General features: G+C 42.8%; 1 long non-coding RNA gene across 1 annotated transcript; it reads left to right on the top strand.

Moving 5' to 3' along the window:
• Positions 1-1,266: 1,266 nt before the first annotated feature.
• Positions 1,267-7,800, top strand: LOC138613100 (uncharacterized). Its single transcript, XR_011309720.1, has 2 exons — positions 1,267-1,606; positions 5,746-7,800. It is a non-coding gene; the product is annotated as an uncharacterized lncRNA (long non-coding RNA).
• Positions 7,801-10,391: the final 2,591 nt, after the last annotated feature.

Raw genomic sequence — 10,391 nt, 5'->3', positions numbered from 1 at the left:
GGGAGGCCCTGACTGTAGAAATAGCAGCAGACTTTTTTTCTTTTTTTTTCCCCTCGCAGAGCTTAAGTCTCCCCCTTGCGTGTGGCTGGAGCAGAAAGAGGGGAGCAAGTGAAACAGAGAGAGAAAAAGAAGAGAGAGAGAGAGAGCGAGAGAGCGAGAGAGAGTAAGAGAGGAGGAGACAGCGAGCGCACAGTGAAGGGGAGAAATGCTCCGCTGATGATGAAATAGGAGGTGCGGCGGAGCGCGCGAACCAGTCACTTTTTCATCACATGTCCAACACGGCAAGGAACTGTATTTGCACTGGAGACTGGGAGGGAGGGGGGGGGGGAGGAGGAGGAGGGAGGGAGGACGGGAAGGGGGGGGCACAAGATGGGTGGGAGACGGAGACACAGAAGGAGAGAGAGAGAGAGAGAGGAAAGTGGGAGGGTGGAAAGCACTAAATGTGGGAGGGGTGGAGGAGGACACAGAAATCCACTCCTCCAGCAGTGCGCAGACGCAGTGCACACACTCACACGCCATACTGGGATACACTATACACCACCTCAGCAACTATATCAACTAGTGAAAAGAAAAGTGAGGAAACAGAGACACAGTCATTCAGGATGGACTTCCCTGCTGAAGGATCCTTGAAATATGCAACACTTCTGAGAGCCGGTTGAATTATTAACCTCGTCTCTTACCGTAGCGGGGCTCCTGTCGCTGCAACAGTCTTGGGAGCACGCTCTGAAAGGAGCACACACTCTCGGAGTGCATTAACTCTTTAGCATGCCACAGTGACTAGCATGAATGCACAGAGTAGACCGGTCCCACACACACACACATATACACACAGGAAAAAGATAAGCGTCCACAGTGTTTATTTCAGTAACATGTGGCAAAGAACGCGCGGTTAGGACCCTCCTCCTCCTCCTCTTCGCCTTGTCTGTCACAAAGCGAGCTGAACGCTGCAGCTGAAACCTCGCAGCTATTTTGGCACAAAGTCAAAAGGCTGATAAGCATTTTTGGGTGAGACTTCGCTGCTTTTCCTAGAGGAAAAACAGCTGCCACTGCCGCTTAAGCACATGCAACAGTTCAGAGTAAATTTCGAGAGACTACGTCCGGCGTAGTAAAGACGGATTTACTTTAGGAGTAGGAGAGTTAAGCAGAGGGAGAGACCTGAGCAGAACGGCTGTTTCCACCATCTTAGATTGTATTGATTATTCTTTGCTGTAACGTCTGTCTCCCTCACACACGCTAGCTCTCTTTCTCTCCCTTTCTGTCCCTCCCTCCCTCTTTCTGCCTCTATTCTGCCACCTTCTCCACTCGCCGATCAGAGTTTGGCTTTTTCCATTTGTGGCAGATTACTGTAACGCTATTGTACAACAACTTCCTGCCTCTTTTGGCTCTGCTTCTTAAAAAACTGCAAAGGCAGGAGCTTGTGACTTCAACTTTTTCCCCTCGGCCTTAAACTGCAGGAGCTGTGAAAGGCAAGAAAAGGAGGAAGGAGATATGTAAAGTGTGTTTTCTGTTACTGAGGAACTATTTTGATGCATTTCTGCTTTAAAAAAACTGCTGAGAGTTAAAGAGGGGACTTCATGCCTAGCAGAGACAATGAGAGAAAAAAAAGGTGGGGGTTAAACTTTTCTTACTTTTACTCTGTGAAAACTTTCTGTTGCTTTTGGAGGGCACTGCGTTTGTAGTGTCTAACATGGCTGCTAGTGCTGCACAGTTTGTGAGGGCTGCTTTCATAGCACGGCCACCACCCCGATCCTCGCCGGCTCTCTCTCCCTCTCTCTCTCTCTCACGACAGAACGGATTCTCCACTGAATCTGCTCTCCCCTCTGCACTTCTCTTTGCTCCACAGGTTTCATTAAAAACACAGGTGGTCAAACAGAGTTAAACGCGAGCATTATTTATATTACCAACCCGGTGCGGAAAGAACGGCTGCGTGTATTTTCTCTCGGGTTCTGCCCCCCTAAATGAGATACGAGCTGGGTTCAGGCGTCCACATTGGCAGGAGCTATAGAATCCTATTAGAAGGAGCGCAGCTGTACGTCACATCTCGCCATGTGTTTTAACCAATTGAGAAACCCATGACTTCATTATGGTGTCGATGTATAACGCTGAGGTGTGTATATGTTAGCAGGACGCGGTGTGGGTAATAAAACAGGATATGTTAGAGGTCGAAGCTGTTAGAAAGTGTGACTAGTTTGCAAACTGCACTTTGCACAGCAATAAGTTCAGTTGAGGTTACAGTTTTGGTTTTGGGTCGCCGGCCAGCTCTCACCACGGCGCTCCGAAACATTTCTCCTCTGTTGTATTTACCAGTAATCGATCACGTTTTGTTTTACAGACATAAATTAACGATAGTTTAGCAGATTTTGTCGAGATTAAATAACTGTTAGCAATGAAGTGCGTTGTAAAAGGTGCAGACGTTCCCTTTTTTTGCTTCTATTCATCTATAAATTGTATTTTTTCTAAATGAATGATAAAATAAGAATCCTTTTTAGAATCTTAACCGTGACACAAAACTACAACCGGTCTTTGTTTTACCTGCTTAGAGAAAATAAGTGCAGAGGAGCAAAGGCTTTTCATCTCGAGTCCACGACTGTGTGATGCAGGATCAGTAAATCGGGCCAATTGATAATACGATGTAAAACAAAATGGCAGACGGCGCCATGTTATGGGCTCAGCCCGACATCATTTGGCTCTAATTTTCTCTCTCAAAACGCTCGATTTTTAAACCGTAAATCTTTCTGTTGACTTTTTATAAATCACTGGAATTAGTAAGATTGAAAAGTCCAAGTTTTGTGTCTCAAAAAAAGACACACAGAGAGAATTTTAACAATATTACACACTCGAAGAAATGTGGTTAAAAGTTAGACGATGAATAGAATTATAAGAATGCGGATATGCCGTAAAATGATGACATTGATTATGACAAAATAATCATATGTAAATCAGCCTCGTGCAGTGTGTGTTCTGTGGTCTGCTGCAGTCAGGAGACACACTGAGCACATATTGAAGTGTCAGTCACGAGCAAACACTCTGTATTACTGAAAGTTCAGATAAGGGGACGTAACAAGGACACGTTCTGCATACATCGCCTTTCTATGTTTGTTCTCTCTTCGGCCACAGGAAACAGTGAGCAGAGCTGCAGGGGTATAAAGTTGCAGTGGGCAGGGGATCTGCAAAGACAAACAATATTTGCACTTGCATTTGCAAACATCAAGGAGGCATTAGACGGATGGGAGGGGGCAAGAGAGAGAGGGGGGGGATCTGTGCTTGGTCAGCAACCACCCCTACGTCAACATAGTGGAAATGATATATGGCACATAAAAACATATATATTTTCTAATGGACTCATTCAGGGGGATAAAAGCTAACCACAAGGAGTAGGAGGGAGGATTTTATACTCTCCAGGAGCAGGAGCCGAGTCAATGAGGTGGTCTTGCTTAAGCCCCGCACGTGTCTAAACAACTTCTCTATTACACCCGAGACCTTTGAGGGCACTCCCCATCGAGCGGGGAACAAAGGCCATGACCCCTGGGTCAAAAGCGTTACACGGTAGGCCAAGCGGGCCCATTGACTGCTCTGCTGCTGTTTGCTTTAAGAAGGTAAAGATTACTAACACATTAACTAACGCCGATTAGGGGGTTATCCCTCGTGGGACTGAGGTCCCAGGGCAGCACATAACGTCTTATTAACACAAGCTGACCTTTGACCCCAGCAGTCACCTCAGGCAGCCGACTGTGACCGCCACTCTCTACACCCTGTTTCACACACACACACACACACACACACACACAGGCAGGAGAGGAGACGTATTACAGCAAGGTGCAGCACAGCTGGGGAAAAATAATGTTTGCAACATTATGAGTGCATGTGTTAATTCAGACACACACACGATGCTCAGCCTTTTAATGCACGTCAAAGATCCTGTATTTTGCAGAGTAATATTTATTAACTTCCGAATTAAATCTGATGTATTCATAAGTAGTTTTCAAACGCTCAGACTTTAAAGAAGCACGTGTTCCACTGCAGTTCATGAAATGGGAGCAAGTGCAATTAAATTCTCATCACAAAATGGTGGACGCCGGACATGCGCAGTTTCGGCGTCCTGCATGATCAAATGATGAAACGCAAGAAAGGCACGATTTCTTCCGGGATACTCGGAGGTTACTTTTGCGCAGAAAGAGAAGTCAATCCAAAATGCTGTTCGGAGCACACTTCTCTGTGTGTGTGTGTGTGTGTGTGTGTGTGTGTGGAGAGAGCAGCTCAGAATGAGACGTCACGAATGAGAACTTCTTTGCTCTTGATCAGATCATTTGCGGTTATCGCTCCTAAAATAAAACAAGACAAGAATATTAATTTCTTTTAACTGGAAGAGTGTCAGAAGTTTATTGATGGAGTGTTTTTTCAAAGGTCGAGTTCGTTTTGTGTAAGACAGAAAAATTACACGACAGTTTCTTCACGTGTGAAACTTTGGAAAGCGAACTTTCACATGTTTAATGCATTTTAATCTGAAAAAAAATATACATATATTTATAAAAACATTTATTCATTTAGTTAATTTTCGGCAATATATAATAATTCTGAATTTGCAATCAGATTAAAAATTAACTAACTTTAAAAGACAACAAGCTGTTTTTTCAGTCATTACTACCCGTATATAAACATACACACACATATATGAATATATAGGCTAGTTAAAAACTGATTAAAGCCAAAGCTAATGCTAATAATACTAATTTATGAGGAGTATATATAACAGGGAAAAATACGTTAAATGTGATTTTATTAGTTTGAGTAACAACTGTAAAATATTTTGCAGCTTTTTTGTCTTTATGCTGATTTATTAAAAAGTGTTAGAAGCTTTTTATAATTAAAAAACCCAAAATTTATCTTGTTCGACATATTTGTTTAATTACAAAGGAAATGTTTGTGTGTAATGTTTAAAATACATTTTTATTCTCTTCTTTAATTTTATTTCTTCAGAAAAAATATCAGAATTACACCATCGCGAATACATACATACACTCGCCTTAAAAAACGTTTAGATCGATTATTACCGATATTTTTGAGTTTCCGGAATAAACATTAAAACGTGATAAGAATTGTGGAAAATTGCGCTTCACAAAAAGTGCTTATTTATTAAACTTTTAAAAGTTTGCTGTTTTATTAAAATTTAAGAGAAGCGGTTTAATCTACAGAAAACTATAAAAACACATTTTCAAAGATAAACTTCAGAGTTATCTCCAGGTTTGCGTGTGTTTTATGAACACTCGCATTCTGATTTAAATTTGATTTAATAAAGTTTGTTATAATGATCAGAAATGTTCTATTTAAAGGCTTTTATGAAAACGGTTTTGCCTTGTGGAATTTAGTTTAAAAAAATAGCTTATTTCAAAATCACCGAACTGCTTTGAATTGCGCAAATTATTGTCCTTGTTTCATTTTCTATTAAATTAGATTCAATCCACTTTACTTGTAATGTTTCACCTTGTGCCCTGTTACACTCTTCTAAACTAGAATGCAAAGCAGAGCATTTTTCCATGTGCCAAACGCCCACCAATCAGCTGCCTTCACATTTAACAAATCACAAATACGAAATCAGAAAATAAAAATCATAAGGAACGCTATCAGCTGTGTTTTAAATGTTCGTAAGATCATATTCTAGAATGAAGGTCGAGTGCACTCGAACATCTTGGAAAACAGACGTGTAAGGACTTAAAGAATTAACTCACCGTGCTGTGTCTCCTGCAGGAATCTGAAAGAAGAAGAAGAGAAGGCAAAGAGTCAGGGAGAGTTTCTCCTGGGAACAGGCTGGAAATTATGGACCTATTCGATATCAGACCTCAGAGTGGACAACCTATCCAAAGAGGGACGCGCCCTAACTGTAACTAACAACTACTCCTGGCAGCCCTTCAACAGCCAAACATATTGTGCTGGATCAGGGCAGCTTTCAGAAGGCAGCATCGAACCCGGCAGCAAAGGCAAAAATCCACACCAAACTACACCACACATATGAACATGTTGATGAGAATGCATTTAAAATAAGTTTAAGTGTTTTTGATGAGAGGAAGATTGAGCTGTGAACTCTGGTCCCTCATGAAACATGTCGACGCTTTGCACACGTGGCGGCAGCTCTGTGAGAAATTCTTACAGCTTTTTTAATATTTAAAAATAGCATATTATCATGTGTTACATTATTAGATTAGTTTAATTACTTCTGTGATATCAAAAGACCACAATTAACCCTTGATACACTGATTTATAGTTACTTTGAATTTACGACATCTTAATTTTTCAATAATAAACTGTTTTATAGCAGATATAACCACAAATAAATGTCGTATATTGGTCTTAAAATGACAGAACTATTTCTACTAATGTAACTGTAATGTTATTTTGTTCATCACGAGAGATATTTCAATATGGAAAGCACATTTTTAGGCTTAATATGCGGCGTTAACTAAACTGCACTGTAAAAACACAGAATAAACGCACTAAGTTAACAGTTATGAGGACAAATTCTCAAAAGTCAATGAAGCGTATTAATAAAAAAGATAAATTCTCCTTTTTTCCGTCCACTTGACCACCCTGCTGCGTCAGGCTGCTACATACCTGCACTCTCCCTCTGCAGTATCACCCCCGAGGCCTGCTAATACCTACTTTAAACAGCCTCGGCCATTTTGTTTCATTCTTCCTCCGCACTCAGCCAGGAGCGCACAGGCCTGGCATTTCAGGGGCCACGTCACATCGCCTGTGTCTGCGCTGCAGGGCTGCAAGGTGTCCAACAGCCGAGCCACACACACGCACACACACACACACACACACTGCGGCTCGCTGCCTCAACAAACACTTCATGTGTGCTGGTTTATCATCTCACACGCTCTCTCTAGCATCTTCTCTCCGCAGAGACAGCAAATCACGCACCTAACACACTTTATCTAAATCATAAACATACCGGCCGCCCGGTGCTTTCTCCAACACGGAGCCAATGAGACTTCAGCCTCTCAATAACGTCGAGACATTTTCTCTCGTCTGATTTTCAGTTGGCGTCAAAACGCGCACAGATAAATGCTCGATCATTTCACAATGATAGCACCTTTCTGCACTGTAAAAACAACATCGGTAGTATCTTTAAAAAACGGAAACAGCACCGATATCGATTTGGAAGTCACAAAATTGAGTAATATTCTCCACGTGGGCGAGAAGCCCCACTTCATCGGACAGCTGCGTAAACACAAGTTTTATTAGCCCATGGGCTATTTCTGCAAATTCATTGGCTTTAAATGTTATTTTTTTAAAAGACGTGCTTTAAATTTCAGTCAACAAAATTTGTGGCAAGGCTGTACATGTCTATATCTGTATATTGCACATTTTATTTAATGGTATGCATTCCTCCTTCCTTGTCTTTTGCATTGTGTGCATATTTAAGAGCATGTAGGCAAAGAAACATACGTATGACCTTATGGTACAGTACATTGAGGTTATTTGATTCTTTTCAATATAAATGTAACAGAATGTTCTATAAGTGGCCGGTGTCCTTCATGGGCACGAGTGAGCTCCTACACATGCTGACTTGTGCTATTACACTGTATTATATTCAAAGCAAGCAGAAGCTCTCGGTCATCTGAGGTCACGCACATTCATCAAGCCTGGTGTTCCCTGTAAATCTTAGTCTTACGATTAGACATGCATTTTTTTTAATATTCCTTTGCTTATAACTGTTGGTCTGTGTGTTTTATAGCGCAGTCTTTTGTCCCTACAGGAGCATGTAAATATATTGGGTGCAAAAATGAAGATATATCAACATTTCAAGGCGTCTGTTCTCTTTATTACGCAAGTTTGTAACATGATATCTTTTTGACACGTCTTTTGGGTTGTATTTCATTTGTAGTGTGTGATAAAAATAATGTTTATTATTATTATTACTATTACATGCAGCTTTGTTCCTCATCATGGTGGCTACAGACAATTAAAAAGAGGCTTAAATACAGTTTATTGGGGCTAAAATGATACATTTCTGCGATTCAGAGTCCCTGTATGTAAGATTATTTTCACTTCTTATGCTCAATTGTTATTTGTTATGTACTGTTCATTTGTATTGGGACGAGTATGAAGCAAGCAAATCGATGCCACACACGACAGCACTTATAGCCTTGGCTAATTTGTAATGCCCGTCCCGTAATGGGCCTTTAAAATACATAAAATAAACAGCAAATACGCAAAAGACAATAAAACAGATCCATCAATACAGGATACAAATTATCCTACAATTAAACCAACTGTAAAACAGGACACACAAAATCCCGACTACATGCCTGAGCCCCTCTGCAGACTAGATGGTGTAATACATCAATATTCTGCCCTTCATCATCACCAGCACCATAAGGCCGAAGGTGTGGACATCGTGCCGGAAGCTGAGATATGACGACCCCTGACCTCTCACACTGGCGCAGAGAGGCGGAGGGTCAGGCAGAGGACATGGCGGTGGAGGGAGAAGTCAATCTTCTCCTTCCGTTCCGCCACAGGCCCGTGTGCAGCGACAGCAAGATGAGCAGGAGGGCTTTCCAAAATCCACACTCGTTTGGCTGCGAGCAAGGCATCAGGGCCGTGTGTGTTTCAAAGGAAACGCTGAGGAAAGCGTTTTTTGAGGCAGCACCCATGCACTTGACAGTGTGTGTTAGCTCCGTCCCCACCCTGAGTCAATATCCCGCAACACCAATATCTGTCATGTTTAGCAGCCAAAAAGGCACGCAGCCCATTAGACGGAGAGTCTACCTTGTCTCATCTTGACGTGGTTCTCACGTGTACGGTCAATTTTCTGTCATAATCTCTGCACATTAGACGTACCTCCAGCACTGCAGAGCAGCGCAGGGCCGAGGGGTTAAAAGGCATGAGGCACCGAAATGAGAGGGAGAGAAAAGCATCAGCTCTCAGGCTGCTGTCAATTGAGCCTGTGCCTCTGTAATGGGAGGGGGGGGGTGGGGGGGGGGGTAACCTGGCACAGAACCAACCACTAATGCCCCTTAAATGTCAGAGACTGCAGAAAGGAAGGGAGACAGCAAAAACGAGAGCACATTCATATTTCAGTATGGCAGATGCTATAATGCGTTGCCGCCTCACACTGAGTGCACACGAGGACACCGGGGGAGAGAAAAGAGATGCAGACGTGAAAAACGGGAAATGAAAAAGAGCGGAAAAAAAAGAAAGAGACTTTGCAGCGGCGATGGAAGCAGCCACATCTGATGCTTGTCTCTATTCGACAAAGTTCAGAGTGTATCTCTCTCTCTCTTTCTCTCTCTCTCTCCCTCCGCAGACGAAAATCTGGCGGGTGGGGGTCGAGGGGACGGGTTTGAGTCTGGTGTTGGGGGTGGGGTTGGATTGGAGAGAGTGATCTTTTTTTCCAGTGGGGTGAAAGGCGGACGGTCATGTGTGCAGAGCTCATGACAAAAGGCCCTTTTATGTGCAGCGTATGCAGATAGAGGAGGCTCCTTTGTGCACAGATGGAGATCCCATGCCTGGGTCTGCCTGCGGCGGAGAGAGGGAAGGGAGGGAGGGAGGAGAGGGGAGAAGAGTGTTGGTGAAGGGAAGGGAGGGGAGGGAGGGGTGTCTCTGGCACTGAGTGCCATCACTGTGTCTGGTGGGGGGAGGGGGCACGGAAAAGGAGAACCAAGCCGTCCTGGTGCTGCCAGGTTCATCCATTAGGGAGGAGGGGCCACGAGGCTTGTTAAGAGGATACCGAGGTTGGTAACCCCACAGAGCGATCACAGAGAGAGCCCCATCTACTGTCTAACAAGAGGATCAGACTGAAATATTACCCACAAATCATCTCTGGTATGTTTTAAACACCTTGAGCAACACTGTTTGCAACATCTCGAGCCGAAGACTTAAAGAGCATGTACAAGTTTTCTGAAACTGTCTGAGGATTATTGGGAAAGAAAAGCTTTACCTACTTCTTACTGCCAACTATCACCTGCCTGTAAGAGGTTAAACATGCAAATATAAGCAACACTTAACCGTGAAAAATACTTTAGAGCAGCTAAAAAGGAGCCCTCTGATAATGTGAGAGATCAAAGTGAAAAAACGACGTCCAATGTCAAGTTCTATTGTTCTGATTCAGACGTCCGTATCGCAAATACCTCTAATTCAGCCTAAAACGTGACTATGCAATGATCCAGTACCATCATTTATTAGCCAACCATTTATTTGCTGCTAGATAAAGCAATTCCATGTAAAAAAAAATGCAGTTCTCCTCCCCTCTCTGGCAGACAGTGGTGGACAAAGTAAAGTCAGAGTACTGGAGTACTTGCTTTTAAAAATACTGAAGTATTCAAACTACTTTTTAAAGAAAATCTCAAAACGTATTTTCACAAAGCTTGAGTGCAGTCAAGAATACATGG

This window comes from Semicossyphus pulcher, unplaced genomic scaffold (assembly GCF_022749685.1).
Source record: "Semicossyphus pulcher isolate SPU_LCO1_2020_fin unplaced genomic scaffold, fSemPul1.0.p SCAF_8, whole genome shotgun sequence".
NCBI classification, from domain to species: Eukaryota; Metazoa; Chordata; class Actinopteri; order Labriformes; family Labridae; genus Semicossyphus; species Semicossyphus pulcher.
Note: the sequence above shows the minus strand (reverse complement) of the source record. Positions and strands in the feature narration are given on the sequence as shown.